At 57.4% G+C, this 14298-nt stretch overlaps 5 non-coding genes across 5 annotated transcripts; all 5 read right to left on the bottom strand.

Annotated features, from left to right (window-relative positions):
• Positions 1–1165: 1165 nt before the first annotated feature.
• On the bottom strand, positions 1166–1356 carry LOC134354459 (U2 spliceosomal RNA). Its single transcript, XR_010019825.1, has one exon. It is a non-coding gene; the product is annotated as a U2 spliceosomal RNA (small nuclear RNA).
• Positions 1357–3916: 2560 nt separating this feature from the next.
• LOC134354458 (U2 spliceosomal RNA) lies at positions 3917–4107 on the bottom strand. Its single transcript, XR_010019824.1, has one exon. It is a non-coding gene; the product is annotated as a U2 spliceosomal RNA (small nuclear RNA).
• Positions 4108–6678: 2571 nt separating this feature from the next.
• LOC134354457 (U2 spliceosomal RNA) lies at positions 6679–6869 on the bottom strand. Its single transcript, XR_010019823.1, has one exon. It is a non-coding gene; the product is annotated as a U2 spliceosomal RNA (small nuclear RNA).
• A 2562-nt stretch (positions 6870–9431) lies between these two features.
• LOC134354456 (U2 spliceosomal RNA) lies at positions 9432–9622 on the bottom strand. The gene has a single exon (XR_010019822.1). It is a non-coding gene; the product is annotated as a U2 spliceosomal RNA (small nuclear RNA).
• A 2560-nt stretch (positions 9623–12182) lies between these two features.
• Positions 12183–12376, bottom strand: LOC134354465 (U2 spliceosomal RNA). The gene has a single exon (XR_010019832.1). It is a non-coding gene; the product is annotated as a U2 spliceosomal RNA (small nuclear RNA).
• Between the last annotated feature and the right edge of the window lie 1922 nt (positions 12377–14298).

Raw genomic sequence — 14298 nt, 5'->3', positions numbered from 1 at the left:
GAAGCAGGGGCACGTGGATGGATGTGGCACTTGTGGAGACGTGCGCCAAAGCTGGACGCCGAGTAGGTACGTGTAAGCATGAGAGGTTTGAGTGATTTTGGGGTTTGGGACGTGATTTTGAGCGAGGCTGGAGATGCACTGCACTGCCAATGTATATTGGGGAGGTCTGAGTGGGGGGTTGTGCCTCTGCCTTGCCTCGAACGGTGGGCGGGGCTTTGGGGCTGGGGCAGGGGCAGGCAGACGCATCACAATGGAGATTTGTGAGTCGAGTCGGGTCGGGTCGGGCAGAGCAGAGGAGGCCAGGCCAGGCCAGGGCAGGTAGGCAGAGTTTTGCTGGTGCTATGGCTAGGTGGTGATGCTTGTAGCTGGTCTGTCTGTCTGTCTGTCTGTCTGGGCAGGAGAGCAGCAGTCTTGGCAGTCTGGTGCAGGCGGGGAGGATGCAGCACCGGGCCCCGTTGCTCTGTGGCCGGGCTCCATCGGATGCCTCCCTTCCTTCCTCTCGTCCACGAGCCCTGGCTGCTGGCACACTTGAACGAGCCTGCCTGTCCGACAGGCTGGCTGCTGGTGAAATCATTCGTTCATTCGCCTCGTTCGTTCGTTCGTTCGTTCGTTCGTTCGTTCGCCCCCGCCCGTCCGTCCGTCCGTCCCGTCCTCCGTTGGCTTCAAGGAGCAGCTGAGAAGCCTGAGCCTGAGAAGTGGAGCGAGCGTGGCGGGACAGAAAAGGCCTTTCGGCCCGCTCCGCTTCACTCTGCTTCTGTGCTTGGTGCAGGCAGCTGCCGAGTGAGCAGGCATCAGAATGAGTGTGCCGGTTGAGCAGTTTGCTTCAGGAATGAATGCCAAGGGGCATCTCTCATGAAGTTGCTGCCTTGCCTGCAGCACCTGATCTGGTTGCAGCCTGGATGTGCACTTGATCTTAGCCATCAAATGGCTTGATCAAATGGCCCAGATATATGATGCTCGTGCTGTTGTTGAGTTGTCTGCCCATGGCGTGAGTGAGTGAGTGAGCTGTATCGACAGACAGACACAGACACAGGAGAAGTGTAGAGCAAGCAGCTAGCTCTCTCCTCTCTCTCCATGTGCGTGCATGCTTGTCTGTGCTGCTGTGCCTGATGGAGCTTTCGTGCGTTTTGTGCCCTTTTCTTTGCTACTTTGAAATTCCCCAGAAGGGGAGTGCACCGTTCCCAGAGGCACTGCAATACCGGGTCGATGCGTGGAGTGGACGGAGCAAGCCCCTATTCCATCTCCCTGTTCCAAAAATCAATTTAATATATGGTCCCCAGATAAGGGACGTATCAGATATTAAACTGATAAGAACAGATACTACACTTGATCTTAGCCAAAAGGCCGAGAAGCGATGCAGGCATACGCTTGAGTCGGCTACATCCTGCCTAGCCTCTGGTGTTTAGATTGAAGCAGGAGGCCTGGCAAAGACCTTGCTGCCCTGGCCCGCTGGCAGCTCTCCCCTAGGTTGTCTGGGATGGGTGGGTGTGCTGGACAGCTGTTGCCTACCTGGTCCGTCATGAGTGCAAGTTGTCAGAGGCTATGTAAAGCTGCTAGTGATCCACCAATCATCTGGGAGTGGGGCCGTACTTATGGGCGCCTACGTCACTGGCACACTGCCTACGTCAAGGCTGCCGGCTCCCAGGTCGGTCTCAGAGGCTGGCTCAACTTGCACTGCTCTCCTGGTCATGGGAGGCTGGTCACGCTGTCCTGTCTGCACAAGAGTCTGCAGGGGGAGTGGGAGCAGGCCGCTGGGCCCTTCAAGGGCGTCCCTGCACTCGGCAAAGAGAGCGCGCCTCTCGGCTTTGCGCGCCCTAGCTGGCCGGCGCATCCATCCAGCTGAACGGTCTCCTTCGGAGGCTCTGCCCTCTCCGGGAGGGAGCGAGCGGATGGGACTGCGCCGGGCGACAAAGGCAGAGGCCACGTGCAACGCTCAAGACCGGTACGAGGGTTGTGGACGTGGCCAAAGTCCGCGGGCAGAAAAGCCTCCTGGCAAGTTTGGGAACAGGAGGATGTCAGCTACAGGTGTGCCTGAGGAGAAACAATGGGTGTGCTCTCCAAGCCGAAGGCTGAAGTGCAGCCATTCACACCTCTGTGCCTTTATTTTGACGTGTGTGCAATTACAATTGTTGAGTGGATTGAGTTTGTTTCATCTCCAGAAGCTGCAGACTTTGCGTCTGCACAGGCTATGATTGGACACAGTGTCTTCTCCCCTGCTCCCCCACCACCTTTTTTTTACCAGGGTGGATGGGGGTGGGTGTGTGTGTGTGTGTGTGTGTGTGTGTGTGTGTGTGTGTGTGTGTGTCTGTCTGTCTGTCTCTCTCTCTCACTGACTCACTCACTCACTCACTCAATCTCACAGAGACACAGAGTCACAGACACACGTGCACACGGAGTGCTGAGGGATCTGCCAAGCTCTGGTCACATGTACAGAGGGCAGTAAAGGGAGAAGGGCCGAGGCCCTTCACTATGCCTCTGTGCTGACGCCTGAGCAGACTGACTGGTTTTGCAGCGGGGTGGGTGCACGGATGTAGAAATAGGAGGGAAGGAGGGAAATGTGTGGCGGGCTGACGGCGGCCCTGTGCCCCACTGCTGTGCAGGTGCGTTTTTGGCCGGCATGGCTCGGTGGCGGAGTGGGCGGGCGCGTGTGCGCGCTGTGCTGTGGAAGGAAAGGGGTACTGATTATGCCTTGGTTGTGAAACAGGAAATGGATCGGCGAAATGCCTGCCGGAGGGAGGCACAGTGCTGTGCTGTGCGTGAAGCAGGGGCACGTGGATGGATGTGGCACTTGTGGAGACGTGCGCCAAAGCTGGACGCCGAGTAGGTACGTGTAAGCATGAGAGGTTTGAGTGATTTTGGGGTTTGGGACGTGATTTTGAGCGAGGCTGGAGATGCACTGCACTGCCAATGTATATTGGGGAGGTCTGAGTGGGGGGTTGTGCCTCTGCCTTGCCTCGAACGGTGGGCGGGGCTTTGGGGCTGGGGCAGGGGCAGGCAGACGCATCACAATGGAGATTTGTGAGTCGAGTCGGGTCGGGTCGGGCAGAGCAGAGGAGGCCAGGCCAGGCCAGGGCAGGTAGGCAGAGTTTTGCTGGTGCTATGGCTAGGTGGTGATGCTTGTAGCTGGTCTGTCTGTCTGTCTGTCTGTCTGGGCAGGAGAGCAGCAGTCTTGGCAGTCTGGTGCAGGCGGGGAGGATGCAGCACCGGGCCCCGTTGCTCTGTGGCCGGGCTCCATCGGATGCCTCCCTTCCTTCCTCTCGTCCACGAGCCCTGGCTGCTGGCACACTTGAACGAGCCTGCCTGTCCGACAGGCTGGCTGCTGGTGAAATCATTCGTTCATTCGCCTCGTTCGTTCGTTCGTTCGTTCGTTCGTTCGTTCGCCCGCCCGTCCGTCCGTCCGTCCCGTCCTCCGTTGGCTTCAAGGAGCAGCTGAGAAGCCTGAGCCTGAGAAGTGGAGCGAGCGTGGCGGGACAGAAAAGGCCTTTCGGCCCGCTCCGCTTCACTCTGCTTCTGTGCTTGGTGCAGGCAGCTGCCGAGTGAGCAGGCATCAGAATGAGTGTGCCGGTTGAGCAGTTTGCTTCAGGAATGAATGCCAAGGGGCATCTCTCATGAAGTTGCTGCCTTGCCTGCAGCACCTGATCTGGTTGCAGCCTGGATGTGCACTTGATCTTAGCCATCAAATGGCTTGATCAAATGGCCCAGATATATGATGCTCGTGCTGTTGTTGAGTTGTCTGCCCATGGCGTGAGTGAGTGAGTGAGCTGTATCGACAGACAGACACAGACACAGGAGAAGTGTAGAGCAAGCAGCTAGCTCTCTCCTCTCTCTCCATGTGCGTGCATGCTTGTCTGTGCTGCTGTGCCTGATGGAGCTTTCGTCGTTTTCCTTTTCTTTGCTACTTTGAAATTCCCCAGAAGGGGAGTGCACCGTTCCCAGAGGCACTGCAATACCGGGTCGATGCGTGGAGTGGACGGAGCAAGCCCCTATTCCATCTCCCTGTTCCAAAAATCAATTTAATATATGGTCCCCAGATAAGGGACGTATCAGATATTAAACTGATAAGAACAGATACTACACTTGATCTTAGCCAAAAGGCCGAGAAGCGATGCAGGCATACGCTTGAGTCGGCTACATCCTGCCTAGCCTCTGGTGTTTAGATTGAAGCAGGAGGCCTGGCAAAGACCTTGCTGCCCTGGCCCGCTGGCAGCTCTCCCCTAGGTTGTCTGGGATGGGTGGGTGTGCTGGACAGCTGTTGCCTACCTGGTCCGTCATGAGTGCAAGTTGTCAGAGGCTATGTAAAGCTGCTAGTGATCCACCAATCATCTGGGAGTGGGGCCGTACTTATGGGCGCCTACGTCACTGGCACACTGCCTACGTCAAGGCTGCCGGCTCCCAGGTCGGTCTCAGAGGCTGGCTCAACTTGCACTGCTCTCCTGGTCATGGGAGGCTGGTCACGCTGTCCTGTCTGCACAAGAGTCTGCAGGGGGAGTGGGAGCAGGCCGCTGGGCCCTTCAAGGGCGTCCCTGCACTCGGCAAAGAGAGCGCGCCTCTCGGCTTTGCGCGCCCTAGCTGGCCGGCGCATCCATCCAGCTGAACGGTCTCCTTCGGAGGCTCTGCCCTCTCCGGGAGGGAGCGAGCGGATGGGACTGCGCCGGGCGACAAAGGCAGAGGCCACGTGCAACGCTCAAGACCGGTACGAGGGTTGTGGACGTGGCCAAAGTCCGCGGGCAGAAAAGCCTCCTGGCAAGTTTGGGAACAGGAGGATGTCAGCTACAGGTGTGCCTGAGGAGAAACAATGGGTGTGCTCTCCAAGCCGAAGGCTGAAGTGCAGCCATTCACACCTCTGTGCCTTTATTTTGACGTGTGTGCAATTACAATTGTTGAGTGGATTGAGTTTGTTTCATCTCCAGAAGCTGCAGACTTTGCGTCTGCACAGGCTATGATTGGACACAGTGTCTTCTCCCCTGCTCCCCCACCACCTTTTTTTTACCAGGGTGGATGGGGGTGGGTGTGTGTGTGTGTGTGTGTGTGTGTGTGTGTGTGTGTGTGTGTGTCTGTCTGTCTGTCTGTCTCTCTCTCTCACTGACTCACTCACTCACTCACTCAATCTCACAGAGACACAGAGTCACAGACACACGTGCACACGGAGTGCTGAGGGATCTGCCAAGCTCTGGTCACATGTACAGAGGGCAGTAAAGGGAGAAAGGGCCGAGGCCCTTCACTATGCCTCTGTGCTGACGCCTGAGCAGACTGACTGGTTTTGCAGCGGGGTGGGTGCACGGATGTAGAAATAGGAGGGAAGGAGGGAAATGTGTGGCGGGCTGACGGCGGCCCTGTGCCCCACTGCTGTGCAGGTGCGTTTTTGGCCGGCATGGCTCGGTGGCGGAGTGGGCGGGCGCGTGTGCGCGCTGTGCTGTGGAAGGAAAGGGGTACTGATTATGCCTTGGTTGTGAAACAGGAAATGGATCGGCGAAATGCCTGCCGGAGGGAGGCACAGTGCTGTGCTGTGCGTGAAGCAGGGGCACGTGGATGGATGTGGCACTTGTGGAGACGTGCGCCAAAGCTGGACGCCGAGTAGGTACGTGTAAGCATGAGAGGTTTGAGTGATTTTGGGGTTTGGGACGTGATTTTGAGCGAGGCTGGAGATGCACTGCACTGCCAATGTATATTGGGGAGGTCTGAGTGGGGGGTTGTGCCTCTGCCTTGCCTCGAACGGTGGGCGGGGCTTTGGGGCTGGGGCAGGGGCAGGCAGACGCATCACAATGGAGATTTGTGAGTCGAGTCGGGTCGGGTCGGGCAGAGCAGAGGAGGCCAGGCCAGGCCAGGGCAGGTAGGCAGAGTTTTGCTGGTGCTATGGCTAGGTGGTGATGCTTGTAGCTGGTCTGTCTGTCTGTCTGTCTGTCTGGGCAGGAGAGCAGCAGTCTTGGCAGTCTGGTGCAGGCGGGGAGGATGCAGCACCGGGCCCCGTTGCTCTGTGGCCGGGCTCCATCGGATGCCTCCCTTCCTTCCTCTCGTCCACGAGCCCTGGCTGCTGGCACACTTGAACGAGCCTGCCTGTCCGACAGGCTGGCTGCTGGTGAAATCATTCGTTCATTCGCCTCGTTCGTTCGTTCGTTCGTTCGTTCGTTCGTTCGTTCGTTCGCCCGCCCGTCCGTCCGTCCGTCCCGTCCTCCGTTGGCTTCAAGGAGCAGCTGAGAAGCCTGAGCCTGAGAAGTGGAGCGAGCGTGGCGGGACAGAAAAGGCCTTTCGGCCCGCTCCGCTTCACTCTGCTTCTGTGCTTGGTGCAGGCAGCTGCCGAGTGAGCAGGCATCAGAATGAGTGTGCCGGTTGAGCAGTTTGCTTCAGGAATGAATGCCAAGGGGCATCTCTCATGAAGTTGCTGCCTTGCCTGCAGCACCTGATCTGGTTGCAGCCTGGATGTGCACTTGATCTTAGCCATCAAATGGCTTGATCAAATGGCCCAGATATATGATGCTCGTGCTGTTGTTGAGTTGTCTGCCCATGGCGTGAGTGAGTGAGTGAGCTGTATCGACAGACAGACACAGACACAGGAGAAGTGTAGAGCAAGCAGCTAGCTCTCTCCTCTCTCTCCATGTGCGTGCATGCTTGTCTGTGCTGCTGTGCCTGATGGAGCTTTCGTCGTTTTCCTTTTCTTTGCTACTTTGAAATTCCCCAGAAGGGGAGTGCACCGTTCCCAGAGGCACTGCAATACCGGGTCGATGCGTGGAGTGGACGGAGCAAGCCCCTATTCCATCTCCCTGTTCCAAAAATCAATTTAATATATGGTCCCCAGATAAGGGACGTATCAGATATTAAACTGATAAGAACAGATACTACACTTGATCTTAGCCAAAAGGCCGAGAAGCGATGCAGGCATACGCTTGAGTCGGCTACATCCTGCCTAGCCTCTGGTGTTTAGATTGAAGCAGGAGGCCTGGCAAAGACCTTGCTGCCCTGGCCCGCTGGCAGCTCTCCCCTAGGTTGTCTGGGATGGGTGGGTGTGCTGGACAGCTGTTGCCTACCTGGTCCGTCATGAGTGCAAGTTGTCAGAGGCTATGTAAAGCTGCTAGTGATCCACCAATCATCTGGGAGTGGGGCCGTACTTATGGGCGCCTACGTCACTGGCACACTGCCTACGTCAAGGCTGCCGGCTCCCAGGTCGGTCTCAGAGGCTGGCTCAACTTGCACTGCTCTCCTGGTCATGGGAGGCTGGTCACGCTGTCCTGTCTGCACAAGAGTCTGCAGGGGGAGTGGGAGCAGGCCGCTGGGCCCTTCAAGGGCGTCCCTGCACTCGGCAAAGAGAGCGCGCCTCTCGGCTTTGCGCGCCCTAGCTGGCCGGCGCATCCATCCAGCTGAACGGTCTCCTTCGGAGGCTCTGCCCTCTCCGGGAGGGAGCGAGCGGATGGGACTGCGCCGGGCGACAAAGGCAGAGGCCACGTGCAACGCTCAAGACCGGTACGAGGGTTGTGGACGTGGCCAAAGTCCGCGGGCAGAAAAGCCTCCTGGCAAGTTTGGGAACAGGAGGATGTCAGCTACAGGTGTGCCTGAGGAGAAACAATGGGTGTGCTCTCCAAGCCGAAGGCTGAAGTGCAGCCATTCACACCTCTGTGCCTTTATTTTGACGTGTGTGCAATTACAATTGTTGAGTGGATTGAGTTTGTTTCATCTCCAGAAGCTGCAGACTTTGCGTCTGCACAGGCTATGATTGGACACAGTGTCTTCTCCCCTGCTCCCCCACCACCTTTTTTTTACCAGGGTGGATGGGGGTGGGTGTGTGTGTGTGTGTGTGTGTGTGTGTGTGTGTGTGTGTGTGTGTCTGTCTGTCTGTCTCTCTCTCTCACTGACTCACTCACTCACTCACTCAATCTCACAGAGACACAGAGTCACAGACACACGTGCACACGGAGTGCTGAGGGATCTGCCAAGCTCTGGTCACATGTACAGAGGGCAGTAAAGGGAGAAGGGCCGAGGCCCTTCACTATGCCTCTGTGCTGACGCCTGAGCAGACTGACTGGTTTTGCAGCGGGGTGGGTGCACGGATGTAGAAATAGGAGGGAAGGAGGGAAATGTGTGGCGGGCTGACGGCGGCCCTGTGCCCCACTGCTGTGCAGGTGCGTTTTTGGCCGGCATGGCTCGGTGGCGGAGTGGGCGGGCGCGTGTGCGCGCTGTGCTGTGGAAGGAAAGGGGTACTGATTATGCCTTGGTTGTGAAACAGGAAATGGATCGGCGAAATGCCTGCCGGAGGGAGGCACAGTGCTGTGCTGTGCGTGAAGCAGGGGCACGTGGATGGATGTGGCACTTGTGGAGACGTGCGCCAAAGCTGGACGCCGAGTAGGTACGTGTAAGCATGAGAGGTTTGAGTGATTTTGGGGTTTGGGACGTGATTTTGAGCGAGGCTGGAGATGCACTGCACTGCCAATGTATATTGGGGAGGTCTGAGTGGGGGGTTGTGCCTCTGCCTTGCCTCGAACGGTGGGCGGGGCTTTGGGGCTGGGGCAGGGGCAGGCAGACGCATCACAATGGAGATTTGTGAGTCGAGTCGGGTCGGGTCGGGCAGAGCAGAGGAGGCCAGGCCAGGCCAGGGCAGGTAGGCAGAGTTTTGCTGGTGCTATGGCTAGGTGGTGATGCTTGTAGCTGGTCTGTCTGTCTGTCTGTCTGTCTGGGCAGGAGAGCAGCAGTCTTGGCAGTCTGGTGCAGGCGGGGAGGATGCAGCACCGGGCCCCGTTGCTCTGTGGCCGGGCTCCATCGGATGCCTCCCTTCCTTCCTCTCGTCCACGAGCCCTGGCTGCTGGCACACTTGAACGAGCCTGCCTGTCCGACAGGCTGGCTGCTGGTGAAATCATTCGTTCATTCGCCTCGTTCGTTCGTTCGTTCGTTCGTTCGTTCGTTCGTTCGCCCGCCCGTCCGTCCGTCCGTCCCGTCCTCCGTTGGCTTCAAGGAGCAGCTGAGAAGCCTGAGCCTGAGAAGTGGAGCGAGCGTGGCGGGACAGAAAAGGCCTTTCGGCCCGCTCCGCTTCACTCTGCTTCTGTGCTTGGTGCAGGCAGCTGCCGAGTGAGCAGGCATCAGAATGAGTGTGCCGGTTGAGCAGTTTGCTTCAGGAATGAATGCCAAGGGGCATCTCTCATGAAGTTGCTGCCTTGCCTGCAGCACCTGATCTGGTTGCAGCCTGGATGTGCACTTGATCTTAGCCATCAAATGGCTTGATCAAATGGCCCAGATATATGATGCTCGTGCTGTTGTTGAGTTGTCTGCCCATGGCGTGAGTGAGTGAGTGAGCTGTATCGACAGACAGACACAGACACAGGAGAAGTGTAGAGCAAGCAGCTAGCTCTCTCCTCTCTCTCCATGTGCGTGCATGCTTGTCTGTGCTGCTGTGCCTGATGGAGCTTTCGTCGTTTTCCTTTTCTTTGCTACTTTGAAATTCCCCAGAAGGGGAGTGCACCGTTCCCAGAGGCACTGCAATACCGGGTCGATGCGTGGAGTGGACGGAGCAAGCCCCTATTCCATCTCCCTGTTCCAAAAATCAATTTAATATATGGTCCCCAGATAAGGGACGTATCAGATATTAAACTGATAAGAACAGATACTACACTTGATCTTAGCCAAAAGGCCGAGAAGCGATGCAGGCATACGCTTGAGTCGGCTACATCCTGCCTAGCCTCTGGTGTTTAGATTGAAGCAGGAGGCCTGGCAAAGACCTTGCTGCCCTGGCCCGCTGGCAGCTCTCCCCTAGGTTGTCTGGGATGGGTGGGTGTGCTGGACAGCTGTTGCCTACCTGGTCCGTCATGAGTGCAAGTTGTCAGAGGCTATGTAAAGCTGCTAGTGATCCACCAATCATCTGGGAGTGGGGCCGTACTTATGGGCGCCTACGTCACTGGCACACTGCCTACGTCAAGGCTGCCGGCTCCCAGGTCGGTCTCAGAGGCTGGCTCAACTTGCACTGCTCTCCTGGTCATGGGAGGCTGGTCACGCTGTCCTGTCTGCACAAGAGTCTGCAGGGGGAGTGGGAGCAGGCCGCTGGGCCCTTCAAGGGCGTCCCTGCACTCGGCAAAGAGAGCGCGCCTCTCGGCTTTGCGCGCCCTAGCTGGCCGGCGCATCCATCCAGCTGAACGGTCTCCTTCGGAGGCTCTGCCCTCTCCGGGAGGGAGCGAGCGGATGGGACTGCGCCGGGCGACAAAGGCAGAGGCCACGTGCAACGCTCAAGACCGGTACGAGGGTTGTGGACGTGGCCAAAGTCCGCGGGCAGAAAAGCCTCCTGGCAAGTTTGGGAACAGGAGGATGTCAGCTACAGGTGTGCCTGAGGAGAAACAATGGGTGTGCTCTCCAAGCCGAAGGCTGAAGTGCAGCCATTCACACCTCTGTGCCTTTATTTTGACGTGTGTGCAATTACAATTGTTGAGTGGATTGAGTTTGTTTCATCTCCAGAAGCTGCAGACTTTGCGTCTGCACAGGCTATGATTGGACACAGTGTCTTCTCCCCTGCTCCCCCACCACCTTTTTTTTACCAGGGTGGATGGGGGTGGGTGTGTGTGTGTGTGTGTGTGTGTGTGTGTGTGTGTGTGTGTGTGTGTGTGTCTGTCTGTCTCTCTCTCTCACTGACTCACTCACTCACTCACTCAATCTCACACAGACACAGAGTCACAGACACACGTGCACACGGAGTGCTGAGGGATCTGCCAAGCTCTGGTCACATGTACAGAGGGCAGTAAAGGGAGAAGGGCCGAGGCCCTTCACTATGCCTCTGTGCTGACGCCTGAGCAGACTGACTGGTTTTGCAGCGGGGTGGGTGCACGGATGTAGAAATAGGAGGGAAGGAGGGAAATGTGTGGCGGGCTGACGGCGGCCCTGTGCCCCACTGCTGTGCAGGTGCGTTTTTGGCCGGCATGGCTCGGTGGCGGAGTGGGCGGGCGCGTGTGCGCGCTGTGCTGTGGAAGGAAAGGGGTACTGATTATGCCTTGGTTGTGAAACAGGAAATGGATCGGCGAAATGCCTGCCGGAGGGAGGCACAGTGCTGTGCTGTGCGTGAAGCAGGGGCACGTGGATGGATGTGGCACTTGTGGAGACGTGCGCCAAAGCTGGACGCCGAGTAGGTACGTGTAAGCATGAGAGGTTTGAGTGATTTTGGGGTTTGGGACGTGATTTTGAGCGAGGCTGGAGATGCACTGCACTGCCAATGTATATTGGGGAGGTCTGAGTGGGGGGTTGTGCCTCTGCCTTGCCTCGAACGGTGGGCGGGGCTTTGGGGCTGGGGCAGGGGCAGGCAGACGCATCACAATGGAGATTTGTGAGTCGAGTCGGGTCGGGTCGGGCAGAGCAGAGGAGGCCAGGCCAGGCCAGGGCAGGTAGGCAGAGTTTTGCTGGTGCTATGGCTAGGTGGTGATGCTTGTAGCTGGTCTGTCTGTCTGTCTGTCTGTCTGGGCAGGAGAGCAGCAGTCTTGGCAGTCTGGTGCAGGCGGGGAGGATGCAGCACCGGGCCCCGTTGCTCTGTGGCCGGGCTCCATCGGATGCCTCCCTTCCTTCCTCTCGTCCACGAGCCCTGGCTGCTGGCACACTTGAACGAGCCTGCCTGTCCGACAGGCTGGCTGCTGGTGAAATCATTCGTTCATTCGCCTCGTTCGTTCGTTCGTTCGTTCGTTCGTTCGTTCGCCCGCCCGTCCGTCCGTCCGTCCCGTCCTCCGTTGGCTTCAAGGAGCAGCTGAGAAGCCTGAGCCTGAGAAGTGGAGCGAGCGTGGCGGGACAGAAAAGGCCTTTCGGCCCGCTCCGCTTCACTCTGCTTCTGTGCTTGGTGCAGGCAGCTGCCGAGTGAGCAGGCATCAGAATGAGTGTGCCGGTTGAGCAGTTTGCTTCAGGAATGAATGCCAAGGGGCATCTCTCATGAAGTTGCTGCCTTGCCTGCAGCACCTGATCTGGTTGCAGCCTGGATGTGCACTTGATCTTAGCCATCAAATGGCTTGATCAAATGGCCCAGATATATGATGCTCGTGCTGTTGTTGAGTTGTCTGCCCATGGCGTGAGTGAGTGAGTGAGCTGTATCGACAGACAGACACAGACACAGGAGAAGTGTAGAGCAAGCAGCTAGCTCTCTCCTCTCTCTCCATGTGCGTGCATGCTTGTCTGTGCTGCTGTGCCTGATGGAGCTTTCGTCGTTTTCCTTTTCTTTGCTACTTTGAAATTCCCCAGAAGGGGAGTGCACCGTTCCCAGAGGCACTGCAATACCGGGTCGATGCGTGGAGTGGACGGAGCAAGCCCCTATTCCATCTCCCTGTTCCAAAAATCAATTTAATATATGGTCCCCAGATAAGGGACGTATCAGATATTAAACTGATAAGAACAGATTTTTTTTTTATTTCAAAATATACTTTATTCAAAAATAAATATATACAATAAACCATTCAATAACTTTTCATCCTTTACATACGTTTGCATTATACACAGTACATATCCGTATTTATACCACATCATTTCATTGTTGAGGGGTATACTCCCCGCCCTCCGACCCCTCCCACTCCCACGGGTGGAGAAACCTATACTGTGGTCCTTCCCCACCGGGCCCTTGCGGTGGCTGCACCAAGTTTCAGTGCGTCCCTCAGCACGTACTCCTGCAGTCGAGAATGTGCCAGTCGGCAGCATTCTCCCACGGACATCTCCATGTGCTGGTAGATCATCAAGTTACGGGCCGACCAAATAGCATCTTTCACCGAGTTGATGATCTGCCAGCAGCACCGGACGTTGGTCTCCGTGTGTGTCCCCGGGAACAGCCCGTAGATCAGAGAGTCCTCTGTTACGCAGCTGCTGGGGATAAACCGTGACACTAGCCCATCCATCCTCCTCCACACCCTCTTTGCGAACTGGCAGTGTGCAAAGAGGTGGGTCACAGACTCCTCCTCACTGCAGTCCTCCCGTGGGCAATGGGGTGCGGAGACGACGTTCCGGGCGTACAGGAGGGCTCTGACTGGGAGGGCCCCTCTCACCGCCAGCCAGGCGAGGTCTTGGTGCCTGTTGGTTAGATCTGGCGATGAGGCATTTTGCCAGATGAACTGGACAGTCTGCTCCGGGAACCACCCCACTGTGTCCATCACGTCCTTCTCCTGCAGTGCCTGCAGGACACTACGTGCCGACCACTGCCTGATGGCCCTGTGGTCAAAGGCGTTCTCCTGGAAGAACTTTGCTACGTAGGACAGGTATGCCGGCAACGACCAGCTGACTGGGGCGTTGCGCGGGAGTGGGGCCAGACCCATCCTTCGTAGCCAGGGCGACAAGTAGAACCTGGGCACGTAGCGGTACTTGGTGCCCACATACCTGGGCTCTACACACAACCTGATGCAGCCACATACGAAGCTGGCCATCAGGGTGAGGGCGACATTGGGGACGTTCTTGCCCCCGTTGTCCAGGGACTTGTGCATGGCGGTCCGTCCCACCCGCTCCATCTTGGATCCCCAGACGAATCTGAAGACAGCCCGGGTGATTTCCGAGCTGTAGGAGCGGGGGACGGGCCAGACCTGCGCCAAGTACAGCAGCCCTGAGAGCACCTCACACCTGATGACCAGGTTCTTGCCCGTTATCGACAGGGAGCGCCCTCCCCACAGTCCCAGTTTCTGTTTCACCTTGGCAGTCCGCTCCTGCCAGTTCTTGTTGCACGCCTCCGCCCCTCCGAACCATATCCCCAACACCTTCACGTGGTCAGACCTGACGTTGAAGGGGACGCTGGATCGGTCGGGCCAGTTGCCGAAGAGCATGGCTTCGCTCTTCGTGCGGTTGACCCTGGCCCCCGACGCCAGCTCGAACTGTTCGCAGGTGCCAATCAACCTGCGAACTGACCTCGGATCAGAGCAGAAGACGGTGACGTCGTCCATGTACAGGGAGGTTTTCACTTGGGTCCCTCCACTGCCTGGCAGCGTCACCCCTCTTATGCCCTCATCCCTCCTAATGGCTTCCGCAAAGGGTTCTATGCAGCAGACAAACAAGACAGGGGAGAGGGGACAGCCCTGCCTGACTCCAGACCTGATGGGGAAGCTGTCTGTTTCCCACCCGTTGACCTGGACTGCACTACGGATGTCTGTGTAGAGCAGTCTGATCCAATTCCGGATTCCCTCCCCAAATCCCATTTTGGAGAGCACGTCCGCCATGTACGTGTGCGATATCCTGTCGAAGGCTTTCTCCTGGTCCAAGCTGACCAGGCAGGCGTCCACCCTCCTGTCCTGCACGTAGGCGATGGTGTCCCTCAGCAGCGCGAGGCTGTCTGAGATCTTCCTGCCTGGTACAGCACAGGTTTGGTCTGGGTGGATCACCTGTCCCAGA

The sequence above is a fragment of the Mobula hypostoma genome, chromosome 11 (assembly GCF_963921235.1).
Source record: "Mobula hypostoma chromosome 11, sMobHyp1.1, whole genome shotgun sequence".
Classification (NCBI taxonomy): Eukaryota; Metazoa; Chordata; class Chondrichthyes; order Myliobatiformes; family Myliobatidae; genus Mobula; species Mobula hypostoma.
Note: the sequence above shows the minus strand (reverse complement) of the source record. Positions and strands in the feature narration are given on the sequence as shown.